The sequence below is a fragment of the Heloderma suspectum genome, chromosome 2 (assembly GCF_057233095.1).
Source record: "Heloderma suspectum isolate Gila_16-S chromosome 2, 16-S_ref, whole genome shotgun sequence".
In the NCBI taxonomy this organism is placed as follows: Eukaryota; Metazoa; Chordata; class Lepidosauria; order Squamata; family Helodermatidae; genus Heloderma; species Heloderma suspectum.
The window spans coordinates 157,448,654-157,469,211 of NC_139459.1; the positions used below are offsets into that span (position 1 = coordinate 157,448,654).

The 20,558-nt window shown below is 44.3% G+C and overlaps 1 protein-coding gene across 2 annotated transcripts in view; it reads left to right on the forward strand.

The window, feature by feature from the left end:
* SIDT1 (SID1 transmembrane family member 1) overlaps nt 1-20,558 on the forward strand; it is a 315,540-nt gene that overhangs the window by 163,714 nt on the left and 131,268 nt on the right. The window lies entirely within an intron of this gene.

A 20,558-nucleotide genomic window follows, 5' to 3' on the forward strand; every position in this document is an offset into this window, starting at 1 on the left:
CCCTTAATTAAAGACCTTCCAGATGACCAACATTTTCTTGATAAGGTAAGAGCTACGATAGTGCCAGCCCCAATCCAGCACCAGTGGCCAGTTCCCCCATTTTCTGTGGTGGGGGACCTCTTTAAGCCCGAGGGCTGAATTCTTTTTTTTTTTTTTTTTGGAAAATATTTATTTTATTTTTCTCTTTATAAATGAAATAAACAACACCAACAATCTAATCGGTAACTACAGTTTCCCAACAATACAATATTCTTAGGAGGACACAGCAATAACGAAAAGAAAAGGGGGGGAGGTTTTTTTTCTTTTTTCTCTCCCTTTTTGTTAAAAAAAGGATTAAGTTTAAACTCCAATACACACGGGCTTCAGATCCCATTCTACTTAGAAATTATACCTATAACATTGGCAGTATTGCAATTCAATACAGCATAAATAATCAACCTTACATTTCAATATCATATCATCAGTCTTATAGCAAGGAAGCATGCCTACAATTCATTTCCAGTAACCATATATTGCCCTTAAGTTAGAATATAATTTATTTATTTGTGTCAGAAGCATCACAATTAAAAAAAAATACTATAACACATAACATTTAAAATATAAAATGTAGAAGTTAAAATATATAGAAATTACACAAATCTTGCCCCAAAACTAGCAACATTAATTGCGTTCTGTCGTGCTGTCATAAGGTCCTCATGTGTACATTGGTCAGGACACAAAGGACAACTATACATATGTGTTGTTGTCTGCAAGTCTCCACAGTCGCATAGGGCAGAGATCCCCGGATAACCCCCTTTATTCAAAGTGTCTCTAGATCTTGTTACACCCGTACGCAGTCTATTCAGTGATTTCCAAACTTCCCAGCTTTCATCGGAACCGGGTGCCAGCTCCGCTGCTGGTTCCCCCTAGTGTTGATGCTCTGTAGCTTCCCATAAGTCCATTCTACTTTTGAATTCATCAAAGTCTTCCATCGATCTGAGGAAGCTTTTCCTGGAATTTAATCTCTGAGGAGCTGGTAAAGGCTGTAAAGAGGGTATTGTTTGGATATTGAGGATTTAAGCCTCTTTGTATGCTGCTGCTTCTCTACAAACAGCAGGCGGGGCAATGCCAGCTATATGGTAGATCTTATCTAGAGAAGTAGGTTTTAGACATCCAGTAATGATTCTACTTGTTTCATTCAAAGCAGCATCAACTTGCCCAGCATGTGCTGATTTATACCAAATAGGGCAGGCATATTCGCCAGCCGAGTGGCAAAGGGCTAATGCTGTAATCTTAAGAACCCTTGGTTTAGCACCCCAAGTAGTGCTCGTTGATTTCCTAATGATGTTATTTCTTCCGCTGACCTTCAGTTTAGTGTTATTGCAATGCTGTTTATATGTTAAGGCCCTATCCAAAGCAACCCCTAAATATTTAGGGTTAGTGCAATGCTCCAATAACACTCCTTTCCATGAAATTTGCAGCTTCCTGGCAGCCTGCTTATTGCGTAGATGGAGGGCACATGCTTGAGTCTTTGCTGGATTTGGCCTTGCCCCTTGGCTGGTTTTTGCAGTAGTATTGATCCACCTCTTCCAGAGCTTTGGTTAATCGTTGTTCTACCTCCTCGAATGTTTTTCCTTGTGTGGCCATTGCCCGATCATCAGCATATATATAATTATTATATATCAGAATATAATAATAAAGCTTAACAATTTTACCAGCCAAAAATCTTACTAACCAGTCTTATAGTGGTGGTGGTGGTGGTGGTGGTGGTGATGATGATGATAATAATAGAAGGAGGTTAAAAAATATAAATAATAATAACAAATCACTAATAAATTTTATAATGTTACATAATAATTAAAGCTTAGAAGCAACCTTACAACACTTAGTAATATATTTTATACTAGATATATAAATGAGTGTGCACATTTCTATACACCCTCAAACAATATATTTAAGTACAGCATATCACATCCATTTTAAAGAGAAAGGATTAAAAAAAAAAGAAAAAGGAGAAAGATGAAAGATGAAAGAAAACAAACGGATATATGTATAAGCAATTATCTCTGGCCCAGCCTGAAAGTTAACAAAACATGTTTGTAGATTCCAGTTCATGGGGATGGAGCAGAAATCTTACGCGTTTTTGCGTTTAGCCACGCCTCCGCCATTTCATGATTTAGGAACTTCTTCATCTGATCTTCAGAAACAATGCAAAATATAGCAGGATATTTTAAGTGATATTGTAAGTTAATTTGTTTTGCCTGATTTTTCACCTTGATGAATTGCCTTCTTTTATCAGCCACTTCTTTGATGTAATCCAAAAATAACACAACTTTATCTTGTTGCCAAGATTTCCGCCCCCCCTTGCCAAATGCAGGATGTAATTTTTTGTGGAGATTCTTGCAAATTGGACTATAATCGTATAACCAGTCCCTTTGGCATTTGGCACACGGAATGCCTGCTCGATATCAAGTAAATAATCAGATGGCACAGGGAGTATCTCATGCAAAAGCTTATCTACAAAAGTAGACAAATTTACATCACTAGGCAGATCTTTAATACCAATGATATGTAAATTTGTTCTGCGCGTAAAAGCCTCCAGTTGGGAAATTCTGACAGAATTTTTTTTGAAAAAAACTTGTGATGCAGTTTCATTCGCTGCCACCCTATCTTGCAGCTCATTAACCTTTGCCTCCATTTTTTGCCAAGAAGTGTTAATTAAATCCACAGCCCCTTGCAGGGCAGTGATGGAATTTTGAATTGTATCCAACCTCTTAGCCTGCTCAGCAAATTGCGAAGACAAAGTTTTTATCAGAGTAAGTAACTCCCATCTTCGATTCTCAGAGCCTTTGCCAAAGGAAGTTCGGGGGGAGTGGGCGGAGATCCAGTTGCTTTTTTTTTCCGTGCTGTAGTCATGTTTCTCTTCAAACAGATCTTGCAGGTCCTCAAATATTGTTAATATTTCTTAAACCATCCCTCAAATGTTGTTGGTATTTCTTAATCCATATATTACAATGGAACATGTCAGCCCTGCTTTCTCCTATTAGATAGGAGTTTCAAAACAGCTAGTCTCGGAATCCAGCCCCCTTGCTGCTTCGCCGAGAGGACTTTTCTTCCAAGACTTCATCCAGATGCTGCCTTGACCCCCCTTTTAATTCCAGGGGAGAGATGAAAAGGTTTTTCAACCTTTTAAAAACTGTTTGAGATAGCATCCCATGGGGACTCTATGGAATGCTGCCAGAGCAACATTGGCTCCTACCGGAAGTCAGATTTCCCAAGCTCCTCCTGCCTGAGGGCTGAATTCTATTGCAGAGAAGCTTGGAGGCTGCATTCCAGTGGTGGGTGGGGCCAAAGACAGAGGGGATGGTGCCCAAATATCACCACAACCCCCCAGTATATTTTAGTCTAAAGCTCTTACTGCCAGTAACTAAGCTTTAGGGGGAGCATTTCAACCTTTTAGAAAGGGGGAAACTGCACAAAAGCGAGGAAAGCCCCAAACGATAGATGGTTGGAGGAAAGGGGTGGGGCCAGGGAAAGGGGGCATGGGCATCTGGGGCATCCCAGTAGGCCAGATTGGGACCCCAGGAGGGTCAGATTTGGCCCCTGGGCCTAAGGTTCCCCTGGGCTAGAGTGTAGGAAAATGCCATGATAAAAGTCTGCAACAACATCAGCTAGAAACCCATAGTTTAATTGGAAACCCCTACTCAAAAGACCAGGGACTGGTCTAATTAAGCTAACCTCCTTCTCACATTTGTACCCAGTTCTGGAGTGACAATTAATGAAAAACTGCAAGGGTAACCAACCTATCATCTAAGTCCATGATAGCTGCTGTCACTTTACCACATATTTATCTCGGTGATTATATTTAGCAGGTAAAGATGCCAGATAACATTAACATGCATAGTTGGAACTGATGTACTGCTCTTATACAAATCTCTGGTGTGACCACACTTGGAATACTGTGTACAGTCCTGGTCACCACACCAAAAAAGGATATTGTAGAGCTGGAAAATGTGCAGAAAAGGGCAACTAAAGGGCTAGAGCATCTCCCCTATGAGGGAAGGTTGCAACACCTGGGATTGTTTAGCATGGAAAAAAGGAGGGTAAGGGGAGACATGATAGAGGTGTACAAAATTATGCATGGTGTGGAGAATGTGCATAGGGAGACATTTTTCTCCCTCTCTCATAATACTAGAACCCAGGTTCATCCCATGAATCTGATTGGTGGGAGATTCAGGAAAGATAAAAGGAAGTACTTCTTCACACAGCGCATAGTTAAACTATGGAATTTGCTACCACAGGATGTAGTGATGGCCACCAACTTGGATAGCTTTAAAAGGGGATTAGCCTTCTCCTCCATGAATTTGTCTGTCAGTGGCTACTAGGATTGATGGCTATGTGCTACCTTCAGTACCAGAGGCGGTATGCTGACGTACACCAGTTGCTGGGGAACATGGGCAGGAGGGTGCTGTTGCACTCGTGTCCTGCTTGCGGTTTCCTGGTCAATAGCTGGTTGGCCACTGTGTGAACAGAGTGCTGGACTAGATGGACCCCTGGCCTGATCCAGCATGGCTCTTATGTTCTTATATTAATTATTTGCACCGTTTTCTGTTTCACCTAGGGGTAATCCAAATACACCATCTCCTCTTAACAAAATAGTGTAGGAACAAAGCAGTAGATGGTTTAACTTGGGTTTAAGTTACTTTGTTTAAGAAAAACGCCACTTTCTGTATCAATAACTAATACGTGCCCAATGAGTGTTCATTGTCCTTGTACAGAACACATTTTGAAAAGGTAGTGGGGTGGGGGGAGTTGCCCTGGACTTCAACCAACAATACACTGTTTCACATCATAGATAGCTTTGCTGTTGCACATCTTCAGCAGTGTAGTTGGCATGGCTTGATAATTTAGTGATGTACTGGCCATATGCAACTTACAAACTGCTTAACACCTCAAAATAAAGTTTCCCAGGACTCACGGAGGGCATTAAATATTCTTATCCTTTGGGATAGCCCCTCCTCTTCTGTAAGCAGGCAGGGCTAATGTTTTGCCAGTCTCCTTTAGAGGGAGGGATATCCTGGTCTCCCTGACCAGCTCTGCCTACTGGCAGTACAACAGGGCCTCGAGTGAGCTCCGCACTCACCGTGTTAATTGCTTTCGTTCCCTTTTTTGTAGATCATCTGTCTTTTCTGGTCCCTCCCCCACAACAGTTAGTTAGGGTAGGTCAGGGATGATCACATAGCAAAGGGGAAGGGAATGTTCATCGAATTCTGCCGTGCTTTCTGCCTGTCCCCTTATCATCAGGGTTGGCGAGGCTGCAGCGGGGTGTGTTTCTTTCCTGCCTTTTCTGAGAGGCCACGTGCTGCCACTCTTCTCAGTGCAGTCAGCCAGGGGGATGTGGGCCCTGCCACCTCCTTTCCTGGCAGAGCAGGCAGACAGGAGCCAGACTCTGTGTCTCTCTCCCTTCCCACTGAGTGGGATGAAGATGGTGTCTGAGTGATCACACAGTGCTGGACACTCGGCAGCCACCAGCAGCCGAGACCGTGGGGCACTCCAGGGCAACAGCATAGAAGTGGAGGGGGTGAGTAGAGCTGCTGCCCCTCCCTCCCCCAAACCACCAGATTTAAGTGAGGACAGGGCACACCCTGAGTTCATACAGTGGGTGCAAGCGGGGTCCTCAAGGAAGTGTGGGGGCTATGCAGCCTGGGTGGGGAGCAGGCAGGGAATCCTCCAAAAGATCACCCTGCCCACCCAAGGAGACTCAAAAGGGGGAAAAAAGATGCAGACATAGCCATTCTAGAGGCAGATCTTGTCACAAACATAAGGGATGTAGATCTTCTCCCTCTTCCTCCCTCTCCTCCCCCTCTCAGAGTCCCTCTCTTAGACAGTCCTCCACATCAGACTCAAGGTCTAGCAGGGGAGGCAAGAGCAGGAAAGTTGCTCAGAGGTTTATAGCCACACAGGGAAAAGCTACTGTTCCTAGCCCCAAGGCACCTAAACCTCTTCATAGGGCAAGGCACACCAAAGTTGTTTCTCAGGTCCTTTCTCAGCTCTCTCCTAATAGCTCTGATGCTCAATCTGACACCAAGCACAGGGAGGAAGAATTGTCAGAGGAAGATCTGACTCAGATGGCTTCCAAAGTAACCAGACCTTTTCAGCCAGAATTGTTTCCTATCTTGCTAGCCAAAGCCTGCTGGGCCATACAGCTCCCTGGAGATAAGAAATCTGAGACAGAGGACGAAAATATCCCATCCCAATCAGGATCTTGGGTGGTATTCTCCCAGGGGGAGGAAAAGCCTATGACAGTTCCTTTTCCCTCCATCTTTCAGAAGCTTTGTAAAGCTGAGTGGGATAATCCAGCCAAGGCTAGGCCTTCTAACCAATCAGCTAACAAGATGTACACACTTCCTCAGCTGAAGGTATCACTAGTGGATGTACCCGTGGCAGCACTTTCTTCCACAGCAGCTATTCCTGCACAGGGAGAAGGCAGACCATGAGCTCCATGTGGCAAGCAGGTGGAGACAGCGCTCCACAAAGATTTTGAGGCCTCAGCATTGGCTTTCAGCGCAGCGGTCACAAACTCCATGTTTGCCAGGGCAGTTTACATTTGGGCACAAGATTTGGCAAAGCTGGAATCTGTTCCCAAACCTGTGAAGGATGGGTTATGTAAGATTACATACATGCAAGCGCTCTTGGCAGATTCATCCATGGATGCAGTCCAGGCTCAGTCTAGAGCTACTGGGGCTAAGGTGCTAGCTTCCCGAAACTTATGGCTGCGCAGCTGGGATGCGGACACAGGCTCCCAGGCTAGATTAGCAACCTCTCCCTTTGCAGGGGCCAAACTTTTCAGAGAGCACCTTGAGAAAGTCCTGGTAGAGGGAAAGAACAAAAAGAAGATGCTTCCCTCTTCCAAGAAGGAGGACAAAAACACTAGGACTCAGACTAATTTTCGTCTCTACAAATCTTCTGATAGGTTCTGAGGTTTTACAGACCACAAGACCAAATGGCCATGAGCCAGAGACCTGTACAAAAAGCAGGCACTGACCACAAATGTAAGAAGGATGCAGACAAACAGGAGAGGGTTCAGAGGAGGGCAACAAAGATGATCAGAGGACTGGAAACAAAGCCCTATGAAGAGAGACTGAAAGAACTGGGCATGTTTAGCCTTGAAAAGAGAAGACTGAGGGGAGATATGATAGCGCTCTTCAAGTACTTGAAAGGTTGTCCCAGAGAGGAAGGCCAGGATCTCTTCTTGATCATCCCAGAGTGCAGGACACGGAAGAATGGGCTCAAGTGACAGGAAGCCAGATTCCGGCTGAACATCAGGAAAAACTTCCTGACTGTTAGAGCAATACGACAATGGAACCAGTTACATAGGGAGGTAGTGGGCTCTCCCACACTGGAGGTGTTCAAGACGAGGCTGGACAGCCATCTGTCAGGGATGCTCTGACTTGGATTCCTGCACCTTGGAGGTTGAGCAGAATTGGCTGGGAAGGACTAGGTTATTCATCAGAGGTTCTTACAACTCTCTTAGCATCTCACAAGGCCTCTTCTAATCGGTATATTCCAACACTCAGAAGGAATTCCTGTCCTGGTGTAAGAGGGAAGGAAGGAATCCTAAATTGGAGCAGGTGCAGGATATTCTTGACTTTTTACAGGCAGACCTTTCAAAAGTCTTAATCAGTAATACACTGAAATGGCAGGCTGCAGCCTTGAACAGTGACCTGCGGTGCAGGGGTGGAGAGGGACTGTCTTCCCATCCCCATGTCTGCCGGTTCCTTAAAGGGGGCAGCGCTGCTGAAACCTCCATCCATCTATAGGTTTCCTTCATGGAACTTAAATTGGATTCTGACAGCTCTTATGAGGGATCCCTTTGAGCCAATGGGAAAAATTCCACTTAGAGTTCTTCCATTAAAAACAGTATTTTTAGTGGCTATCTGCTCTCAGGGTGTCAGAGTTGAGGGCTCTTTCCTCTAATCCTCAGCTATGTGTATTCCACAGTGACAAAGTGGTGCTTTCCCCTGATCTGTCATTTATTCCCAAGGTAAACTCAGTATTCCATCCAGGAGGTGGTTCTTCCTTCTTTTTGTCCCAAACACCAACAAGAGAAGAATTGGCATATGCTTGATGTGCAGAGGGCTCTGTGTTTCTATTTGGATAGGACTGTGGCATTTAGGAAATCTGAATCCTTGTTTCTGTCCTTCATGGATATGTCCCTGAGGGAAAAGGTGTCTGAGACCACCATTTCCAGATGGCTCAGGGAATGCATTCACATGGCATATGTTATCCTTGGGAAACAAGCTCCTCAAGGGGTGCCTGCTCATTCTGGCTGGGGAGCAGCCACATCTGCCCTGTGGGGCAGGTCTTCCACAGAAGAAATCTGTAGAGCTGCTACATAGGCATCCATACATACCTTTTCTAAATATTACAAGGTGGACAAATTTTCTTCTGCCGATGCAGCCTTTGGGAGGAGGATGTTGCAACGGGTTGTTCAGGTCTGAGGTTAAGCCAACCAGACTTCCACCCAGGGATGGAACTGCTCTTGTACATCCTGAAGGATAAAAATATTGAATGCCCTCTGTGAGTCCTGGGAAAAAGGAAATTCTTAATGTGAATTCCTGTTTCCAGAATGGCATTCGCCCACCAGTTTTTGAGCTTTGGGGGAAAAATATTTTTAGGGCTTCTGCCTCTGTCGCACATGTGGGGTGGTAGATGGTTTTCCTGGGGGGAAATTCCCATTTCTACTATGTTTTTTTTTAGTTCTCAAGCTGTGATGTTAACATGCTTGGATTATCTAACTGGAGTTTTTTAGCTAGGAGTTGAGTTGTTATTCTAGTCTATAGTTTCTTGTTTTGGGGGTATTAGGGTTTTTCTGCTTTTCCAGTACCAGTCTGGGAGACCAGGATATCTCTCCCTCTAGAGGAGACCAGCAAGACGTTGGCCCTGCCTGCTTACAGAAGAGGAGGGGCTATCCCAAAGCATAAGAATATTGAATGCCCTCCAGGAGTCCTGGAAACAGGAGTTCATGCTAAGAATGTCCTTTTCCAGTGATTGGAATCGCTCCAGATTACATAACCAAGAGTAGGATTTTGATTAATAAAGGGCCAAAAAAGGTAACAGTTAAACCTTATAACCTCACTTATTCCTGTTTCCTGAGCCAATTCAGAATGAGTGAGATGACTACAAATTTGAAACTGGTGTCTGTATGTGCATATTCAGTTATTCATTCTAAATTGGAGGTGGGGGACTATATGAGATGTCAAGAGGATCTTTTGGGTAAGGCCAAGTGTAAAGGGGCTGAGGGGAGTGGTGGTCAGCTGGAGAAGAGAGACAAGTTGTATTTTTTTACATCTACTCCTTGGAAAACTTCACTCTTATTACAGAAATTGCTGTACAAGAAATTAAATACCCTTAATATAGTTCAGCTTTAAAATTTGAATGAGGTGGAAAGGGCTGAAGTTGGAGGATTGGCACAGCAGTGTGTAAATAATGGCATTCCCATCTGGTGCAAAGGAGACATCCATCATAGGTTAACTCCTCCCACTGCCCAGGACAGGCAAGGAACATGTGACCAAGCTTTTTGCTTTGGTCCTGGCCTCTGTGGCTCCTCCCAGCCAGTTCGTTCCTTGCCTTTGCCTGGGACAGAGCTTGTTCTTATCTCTCCTCAACAACCTCCTTTTCCAGGCCTCGTTTTTCCGTTCAATCCTTGTTCTTCCTCTTCCTTAACAAACATTTCTCTCTTTCTAGTTTAGTCCTTTCCTTTAAAAACAAACAGAAAAGTTTTTGCTGACCTGTTTCGGGCTCTTCTGTCTTTTCACGGCAAGGTGGCATCACCTAGCAAGAAGAGCTCCAAACCTAGTAAGAAAAAAGAAAAGGCACCTTCAGTAAGACATTTGATACCAGAGTCAACTGCCGATCACAAGGCACCACTCCAGCTCGACTTTGAGGAGCTGATGGTAGCTCCTGGCTCTGATAGTGAGGAGTTTATGAGAGGGCTGATAGCATCCAGGTGTAGCCTACATGTGTGTCCCACTGTTGCCATAGCAACCACAACTCTGCAAATTTTATTAATGACTTGGAGGAGGAGGTACAGGGAATGCTGATCAAATTTGCAGATGACACAAAATTGGGCGGGATAGCTAATACTTTGGAAGACAGAAACAAAATTCAAAGTGATCTGGATAGACTGGAGCGCTGGGCAGAAAACTACAGAATGACATTTAATAGGGATAAATGCCAAGTTCTGCACCTAGGAAAAAGAAACCAAATGCACAGTTACAAGATGGGGGATATGTGGCTCAACCACACTACAAGCGAGAAGGATCTTGGAATTGTTGTCGATCACAAGCTGAATATGAGCCAACAATGTGATGTGGCTGCAAAAAAGGCAAATGCTCTTTTGGGCTGCATTAATAGAAGCATCGCTTCCAAATCCCGGGAAGTACTAGTTCCCCTCTCCTCAGCACTGGTTAGGCCTCATTTGGAGTACTGTGTCCAGTTCTGGGCACCACACTTTTAGAAGGATGCAGACAAACTGGAGAGAGTTCAGAGGAGGGCAACAAAGATGATCAGGAGACTGGAAACAAAGCCCTATGAAGAGAGAGTGAAAGAACTGGGCATGAGAAGACTGAGGGGAGATATGATAGCACTCTTCAAGTACTTGAAAGGTTGTCCCAGAGAGGAAGGCCAGGATCTCTTCTTGATCATCCCAGAGTGCAGGACACGGAATAATGGGCTCAAGTGACAGGAAGCCAGATTCCGGCTGAACATCAGGAAAAACTTCCTGACTGTCAGAGCAATACGACAATGGAACCAATTACCTGGGGAGGTGGTGGGCTCTCCCACACTGGAGGCCTTCAAGATGAGGTTGGACAGCCATTTGTCAGGGATGCTCTGACTTGGATTCCTGCATTGAGCAGGGGGTTGGACTCGATGGCCTTGTAGGCCCCTTCCAACCCTACTATTCTATGATTCTATGATTCTATAACACAATCAGATCAGAGTGGAGCCCTTGTGGAACTGGATGATGGGGGAATCTCTCACCCCCTCCATAGTTCCTGCCTCAGAAGAGACTGACCCAAACATCCATCTGGAGGAGTTTGTGAGGGTATGTAAGCACTCCTTGGGCCTTGGGAGCAGGAGGACGCTGGGACACGCCCATTGTTTTCCTGCCAAAAATCAGTTCAATTTCCCCAGGATTGTGCAGCCTGCAGTTTGCAAACACAGCCTCTTCCAAGGGATAATATGAAAGCACAACTGTTGCAGAACCCAGAGTCAGAGAGACCACGGAGTGAAGGAAAAAGAGATTATTTAACGCGCGGGCTTAAGGCTGGAATCATTTCTAAAGAGCCAGAAGCCCCGATTTATATTAGCACATTGGTTTTATAGACATTGTGACACATATGAAACGGCTCCTCCTCCCCCTCCCGTGTGGGGTTGCAGTCCTCACCATTTCTTTTCCCAGCACCATTGTTTATAATACAAGAACAGGGTTATAAGGTAGCCATGATAAGGAGAGAACAGAAGAGAACAGCAGAGAACAAGATATACAATTGTATGACCTTTGACAAGATAAGGAATTCCTGTGTCTTGTCAGCTTACAACAATATATTCAAGGGAGAAAGAGCTCAGCAAGAACATGAAGCATGAGACTGCATGAGGCTACTTAGTCTGATCCCCGATATGGCTGCTACATTCCCTCCTTAAATGCATAATTTCATTACAATTATAGCATTTCTGATAACCATACAAAGCTTTTTGTGACATACATATTATTTAGCCTCTTGTTGGGCTATTAGAGCGTAGAGGGCAGCAGTTTTACTAGCTGAGACATAAAACAGATTGGTTAAACAGCGCATAAGACAAGGAACGCAGAGACATAACAGAACTTTTATGAACAACACTGGTAGAATTAGGATGAACAATGCTTTCAAGCCAGCTAAGATTTGGAAGCCAAGGGGTTAACTAATTGAGCTAATTGTTTTGTCTTATTGTTTTGTTAGCTACTATATTGTGCAGCTTGTTGATCTGTTTATCTACAGCATTGCCATTATCAGTTAAGTTAAAACAACAGAGCTTTTGGTGTGTCTCACAACTTAAATGATGAAGAAGGAAGAGGTAATCTATACTAGCTCTATTTTCTAGAACTGCACCTCTTAGATCACGCAACTCTTTATTTAATAATGACAATGCTCGTGAGGTGGCATTTATGCTTTTGGCTAAGCTGCAAGCTAACCGGTTGATCTTTAGACCATCAGCTAAGGCTAAACCTGGAACCTTAACTAGTGACATTGTTAAGGCCAATTTTTTTGAGTCAAAATATAACTGCACATGAGTATTACAATTTTTAGTTAGTTGGAGTGCTCGAGGCTGCCGTTGACGGATTTTCTCGGGCTACAGGGGAAGAATTGGCACCAGTTTAATTGGCGGCTGAGGCAACATGGGTGGTTATTAGACAAGTTGGCAGGAATGAATGACCAAGTGCGGGAACTACATGTCTAAAACTATTTATGAGGCAAAAGTATGTGGGCATTATTAAAAGATATGTTTTGAATTTTATTACAGTGGAAGGGGGCCAGGGATAGCTTTGTATTTTCTGGAAAAATTTTGACAATTAAGCATTCGTGCACACGTAGCATTTGTTTCAGCAACGATGGGGGTGCGTAGAGTGAACTCTGTAGGGGGTAGGATCTTTGCAACCACGCCCCAGTTAGCATTTTGGGAATAAGTTAAACTTACACCATAAACTTTTAACATGGTATCTTTTTGAATTTTCCCAGGATGTCTACAGACAGGTATTAAGCAAGAGCTAATAAGCTTGTTTGCAGGTATACCTCTTGGCAAACAAAAATGTTTTACTCTCGTGATGTTAGCCAGGTGAAGCCAGTAATTATCAGAAAATCACTGGGACAAACTTCTCTTTCCAGGGGCAGACCCCCCTTTTTGCACCTTATTAAGGAAACACAATGCAACACTACTAACACTATAACACGCATGTTTGATCTTCTTTGGGATCTGACCGTACGCTGGGCAGCTATTCATCTGGCAAGCTGCAGTAGGGTCTAGTCCCCTTTTTCAGTTCTCCAGTTGCAGGTCTGACCGTACGCAGGGGGAACAATTTCCTGGTATGTCTCCAGTAAGGTCTAGCCTGAGTCTTCTTACTGCTTTTTTAGAATGATTTTTAAAGGATTTTCAGGATTTCTGTTTACAGTCTACTTTCCCCCTCTCGCTTTCTTGACTCGTGTCTAATGTATCCAGGGTTTAACTTCAGCTGCTTTCATAGCTGCGGGGGTGGAAAGTATGACAGTTTTCAGTCTTCTTTATCTGGGAGTCAAAGGGTTATTTTTCTCTCTTTAACTCATACTTTAATTCTTGGTTGGGAAGGATGAACTTCTGTGATGGGAATGGCTTATTTTCTAAGACAAAGCGACACTGGGCTTGAAGAACTTTGCTCAGTGTTTGGACTTCTTGTTTAAGGCTAACGTTTGCTTGCTTTTGATGCTGCTCCAGTGTCAATTATGAAGTCAATGTCACGGCTTCTTTTAAGCTGTCTCCCTCTTCGCCCATTCTGGCCCCTTTGGTTTTCTCCTTTGTGTATTTGATTTATTTTATTTGGGCTTCATGCCACTAACGTCTATCTTGTCCACACTGGGCACACTGGTTCTTTTTAAGAATCTTCTGCCTCTGCCGGCTCTTCTTCTTTTTTTCTTTTGTCCACGTTTTCTTGGGCCTCTGGGTCGAGGGGGGTGTACTGGCGATAGGCATTTGAAAGACGCTCCAAGTACGCTCTGGGGCCTCGGTGGCACCTTGCAGCACTTTAGACACTTTGGTCATATTAACTGACTTCTTTATACCTGCTTTCATGGCTTCTAACAGCTGGGTTTGATACTGGGTGAGGCGCTCTAGCCCCACTTGTGTTTTGGGATTCCAGCGGGGGGGGGGGGTTACTTACAAGGAGGCTTTATTGGGTAACTTACAGCACACAGGCGTACTTAATGGTTGGATCAGACAGCTTTTCTGAACCACGAGCTATTGGGCTAAATGGGTTTTATACCATATATGTTACTCATAACACTAGCAAGCATTTTCAGCATAGGCTAGAAGTGTTTGGTTCTCAGGCACAGCTTCCTGTAAACAACTTCGCTTCCTAAAGTGCTTGATAACACTTTTATTTATTAGTATGGGAAGACAAATTTTTTCTTTTTCTTTTGCTTTTTTTTTTCTTTGCTGATCTGCCTGTATTGCAGATTATGTTTCAAACTTTTTATATAAAACTTTCTGCTCCATGCACCAGCCTTGTCTCTTTATTTGTCTTTTTTAAGTTAAACTCACTTACTTAAACTTTTCTGCCTTACACTAGTCCCACTGACACACATTTGGGATAGGCTCTTCTTTTCTTTCTAGTTACATTTTCTTTATTTTAAAGAACTATTACATTATTGTGGCTACTTTACCCCAGGTAATAAGCTCTAGGCACAATCAGCTGCTTTTAATTTACCCTGGGGGCAACTATGGCCACGCTTCTTTTTTATACAAATGTTTTTTTTTCTTTGCCTCTTGCCTTTTCTTTTTTCTTTTTTTCCTCCCTCTTCTCTATCTGTCTGCTACTTTCTCTATTCTTTTTTTTTATTTGCTTTTGTCTTTCTTTCCTTGTCATCCATTGGGAACCACACTTAGTATCATTTGGAGTTGCAACTAACACTAATCTGCAAATATCACATATATTTTATGATATCTAAGAAATCATAAAATATACACAACAAAATTTTTCTGCAATTTAACACAATGAATGAAAAACACTTTTTGCATGGTAAGGCATGATGGAGCAGATCCAGCAATTATACTGCTCTTCTGGCTGAAAGCTCAGGGCTCATTAAAATTAAGGGACGGGCATACCTACACACGCAAAGAGTTTTTAGGTCACCATTTTTGCATCGGCAACTCTATGCTGCATGAGTTCTGGCAGAAGGAAATCTAAAAGTCACAGATCAAACTCAGCCTGCTGTACACTGAGCTGACTACAAACATAGACACACGGTCTACAGCGATGAGAGTTCAAGTTTATCAAAAGCTTCACAGCACTGTCCATGGCAAGTCTTTGACAATTTAAAATTTTAGTCCATATGCAGAGTGTCTCTAAAAAGCCCAGACATTGATGGAGGCAAACAGAGAAGGCTCTGGGCAATGAAGATGCGATGTTTCCAGCAAAGGCTCTCCACTTTTGCATCAGTTTAAAAAGGGAAAGTGTGGCCCTACACCCCTTCTGACAGACAAGGGCCTTTAACTTTTTTAGCAAGGCCTCTGTCTAAACAGAGCGGCACAGCTCAGCTCTCTAGCCATGACGCTTTAACCTGGGCAACTCCTCTGTAAATTTTATTTTATTTATGTCAGGTTCTCTCACAGACATTTTAAAAACTTACTCTTTTTTTTTTTCTCTTCTAACCTGGTACACGAAAGCACTGAAACACTGAGTGCCGAAACTCAGGACGCTGGGGGGTGATGGGCATCGCCTTATACTTGCATTTTTCAGGCAGCCATTAATCTTCGGGGAGGCGGTGGGGTGATTTGCAGGACTTCAAAGGCAAGCTTCTCAGTTTGTTTGTATTTGTAAATCCCAAGCTCAAAACAGGACATGATGAGGTACAGGGCCACCAAATTCTTGCTTTGGCACGGGCAACAAATAACTCGGGTCAGCTTTCTTTGCTGGGGTCTCAAACAGGAAAACAGTCTTAATTTAAAGTTGTAACATCACTGACAGCGTCAGCCAGCCAGCTACACAGATCTCATTTTTTTAAGACAGTTGCTCCAATATCTTCTTTTCTTCTCAATCAGGCTGGGTCTCCCAGCTTACACAGTTTATTGCAGCTTTCAGGAGCATGGCAGTAGCGTGATTTTGGCTTGGCCAGGAACATGCTGTCTGGTTTCTCGGTCTCTTTAGCACACACACTTAGGCAGTGTAACACTGGACACTTGAATCAGTGAGATTTCTTCATTGCAGGGAATCCCACAGCAAAAGCTTAATGGTTACGCTCTTCAGAAATCATATAGCTGATGGTCAGTAGCTACAGGCTCTATGCAATTCTAACACAGTTCAAAGCTAAACACAGTTACCTTGACAGAGATCTTTAACATGGTCTTTCTGCTTTATTCTGCTTTGGGACAGTCTTATGGCACACTTTTTACTCCAAGAGGGGTCTAGCCTGTGCTCTGGGGGCTGATTTTTCACCTTTATTTTTTATTTTGCCTTCATCTTCTGGGTCTTCATTTTCAGTTTCTATTTCTTAGGGATTTCATCTCAATTAGGCGAGGTGATGATGTTGCACAACTCAGAACGTTGTGGGCAATTTTCCTGCCCCCCTTATCTCGGCGCGCTAGGCTAACAGCTACTTCTTCGGCCTTACACTCTCACGCTCCTACGCTTTGTTAAAAGCCAGACTGTCCTGCAACATTTTTCTAATTAACAGCCTCAGATCTTGTTTTTTTTTTTCTCAGCTCGACCTTGAGCTTTTTGCTGTTTTCTCTCTCTATTTTGAAATTTTTTTTAAAAAAAACTTTTTTCCCTCTTTGTTTGACATACATTTCAAGGGGGTGCAAGGTTTGCTTCCCCCACCACCCATAGCCTCCCTCCTAAATTGAAGACAGACACAATTAGGGAATGGGAACTGGTCAGTGAGTAAGGGGTCTCACTGGCCGACACAAGAGGATTTTTCACACCACGCACTTTGCTACTGCCCTGGGCACCCGGACGGTCAACGGTATGCGTCAGAAACCGCAGTAGCCACTCACACAATCATTAATCTCTCCACTACATCCATATGTCCCTGCCACCCACTTTTCCCACTTTTTACCAGAGCGGAAAACGGCTTCCCCAGCTTCCTCGGCTTCCTACTGAGTACTGGCGTGCTAGGTACTGGCGCCCACTCGGGGGTGTGATCAGGCCCCCCTTCTACCCGCAAGGAGTAGGTTCTTTTGTATACGTATACCACCAACACTGACCTTCTTCATAAGGCGGGGCCCTCTTTTTTTCTGCCCAGTGGCCTTTCTCCCTAAAGGCGGGGCCCTCTTTTTCCCATATACTTGCCTTTCTCCTGAAGGCTTTCAATGTGGGTTTCAACTCAATTGCAGCTGCGATACAGGCAGGGCTCAAGTTCCTTCCTCCGCTTCCCAAGGTTCTCTTGCTGCTCGCTGCCGTTTGGGCGATCCCGGTGCAGGCTTTCTCCCATTCACTCGACAAAAAGGTCGGTGGCGCCAAGAAAGGGAGGCATGCGCCGAGCTCGTCTTCCCGGTGCGGCGATCAAGAACAGGCAACTGCCACCTGTCTGGCTCAGAGCCTGCCACATCCGAGTCACAGCACCATTTATGTTGCAGAACCCAGAGTCAGAGAGACCACGGAGTGAAGGAAAAAGAGATTCTTTATTTAACGCACGGGCTTAAGGCTGGAATCATTTCCAAAGAGCCAGAAGCCCCGATTTATATTAGCACATTGGTTTTATAGACATTGTGACACATATGAAACGGCTCCTCCTCTCCCTCCCTCATGGGGTTGCAATCCTCAACATTTCTTCTCTTAGCACTATTGTTTATAATACAAGAACTGAGTTATAGGGTAGCCATGATAAGGAGAGAACAGAAGAGAACAGCAGGGAACAAGATATACAATTGTATGACCTTTGACAAGATAAGGAATTCCTGTGTCTTGTCAGCTTACAACAATATATTCAAGGGAGAAAGAGCTCAGCAAGAACATGAAGCATGAGACTGCATGAGGCTACTTAGTCTGATCCCTGATATGGCTGCTACACAACAACCCCCAGGCATTCCCTCCTTCCCCACCGGAGATTCAGCTGAACAACAGCCCCTCCCTCCCCAAGATCAGGCCTTGTTTAAAACAATTCAGCAGGCCATTAGAAGGGAATTGGCTCAGCTCCCTGATCAAGGAAGGGGATATAAAAAACAGAGAAAGGACTTCTTCCTTCAGTCCTCCTTCTTCTCTTCCTTCCCCACAGCCAAATAAAAAATCAAAAGAGGGCACATAAGTCCAAGCTCTCCAAGACGCCTGATAAAACTAAATTACCCACATCTGCTGAATTAGCCCCTGATTTTCCCGACCCTCACGGTTAAAGGAAAATATCATAAGTCAAAGGGAATCTTGCCTGACCACCCTTCAGAGTCAGATTCTCTTGTTTTGCTAGATGAATGGTCAGATTCTGGGACAGTGGACGAACCTTCCAGTGTAAGATTATTTAATGATGATTATTTTCTTCCTATTCTATCCAAAATGTGGCTTCACTGGACATTATTTCCTCTCAGGAAACAACCAAGCAGCCTTCCAGAAGCAAAGCATTATTCCCAGACCCTAAGAACAGCTAATTGTGAGATACCTTTTCCTTCCTCCTTTGAAAAATGGGTTAAAGCTGAATGGAAGACCCCCTGCCAAGCCAAAAGGAGCTCTAGCATAGCTCAAAATTTTACTCCTTACCACAGCCAATTATGGAAGAACTTAAGGTTCCTTTAGTTGATACTCTAGTGGCAGCCATAAACCCTAAGGATGGGGACTCCCCCCTCAAGGTTCCTAGTGAAAAACATATTGAAGCAGCACTGAAAAGAGCTCATGAAGCTACAGCTTTCATTCTCCGTGCTTCCTGTATGACTTCTTTTTTTTCCTGAGCCACTCTCCTGTGGGTTGAAGATATTAACAACAATAAAAAGCTGGATAGTTTTTCCTCGCTTAGGAGTCTTCCTCAGTTATACAAGAAGTACACCTTCATTTCAGATGCCACACAGGATTCCATTATTTTTGTAGCACGTTCCATTGCTTCAACCACAGTGGCGAGACATTCACTGTGGCTGAAACACTGGAATGTGGATGCTTATTCCAAAGGAAACCTAAGCACAGTTCCTATCACAGGAACATGCCTCTTTGGAGAGGAAGCCCTCAAAAACATTTTAGTGGAAACCAAAGATGGGCTAGACGAGCTATGCCCTCTTCATCAAAGAGGGATGACAGGAGGTTTTCTAACCAAGCTTCCTCCTCCTCCTCTTCTTCCTTTTGTTCCTTCAGATCATTCAGTTCATCCTTTTGGCTACACAATTATAAGTTCACAAAGCCCACGTGGTCCAGAACCAGGTTCCAACCTAGATCTCAGACCTCCAGCCTCGGAAGGTCAGGCCTGTCCCAGTCCTCCAAAGCCCCTCGCCAGCAATTCTGACTCCCTTCCTGTATATGTCTGAAGAAGGCTACAACACTTCCTTCACACGTGGGAACAGACAGCACTGGACACCTGGACTCTCAGCTTTATACAACATGGCTATTTCCTGGAGTTCCATTCTACTCCCAGGAACAGGTTTCTTCCCCCTCCCCCCTTCCAGGTCTGTTCACAAACAACAAATGATGACAGCAGAAATTGCCCACTTCTAAGAGATAGGGGCAATATAACCTGTTCCACCTCCTGAGCACTTCCAGGGAGTATGCTCCTTTCTCTTCCTGGTCCCCAAGAAGGGAGGGTCCTCCTGACATGCCATACTGGATCTGAAACACCTCAACAGGTTTGTGGCATATTGAAAATTTAGAATGGAGACCCTCCAGACTATCAAGGAGACTCTACATCAGGGGGATTATCCTTCATCCATAGACCTTACGGAGGCTTATCTCAGTGTTCCCATTGCAGCACAATACCAGAGATCTCTCCGCTTGTTCTGTAAGGGACGCTATTTGCAGTACAGGGCAATGCCTTTCGGCTGGCATCAGCGCCAAGAGTCTTTTCAAAGCTAATGCTAGCAGTGGTAGCCCACCTCAGACTCAAGGCCATTCACATGTATCCCTATCTAGATGATCTTCTTCTAAGGTCTCCATTACTGTCAAAGGCCCATGCAGATCTACAGATCACTCTGTTTTGTCTCCAAGACCACAGGTTCCTGATAAACTTCCAAAAGAGCCACCTCCAACCCTCCCAATCACTCATCTACCTGGGGGCACTTTTAGACACTTCCAAAGGAATAATCTCCCTGGCCCCAGACAAGTTATTCAAGATACACCAGATAGCGAAGTCCCTCCTTCTAGCTCACTCAGCAGATGTCATATTCCTTGCTGAAGCGCTGGGTCTCATGGCATCCTGCTTAGGGATCCTCCCATGGGTCAGGTTATATTTCTGATCCCTGCAGTGGCTGCTTCTCCCCTTTCAGTCTGAAATAATCCACAGACGCCACATCAAAGTCATTCTGCCATAATCAGTCAGAACTTCTCTGGTGGAGAACACCACACAACATAGCAAAGGACACACCCATCCAGGAACCGTGTTATATCATTGTGACCACAGATGCCAGCCTGGAAGGTTGTGGAACCTCACTGCAAGGGACATCCTATTCATGGGATCTGGCCTCCTGAAACACCACAGTATCCACTGGCTGGAGTTATGAGCAATCCACCTTGCCATCAAATACTTTGTCCAACTCAGGGGTCCTGTCCATTTCCTAGTCAGAACAGACAGCACCACAGCCTTAGCCCACATAAATTATCAAGGAGGAATGAAATCCAAATCTCTTCACAAGGAGAGCTCTTCCTTCCTCCACTAGGCAGTATA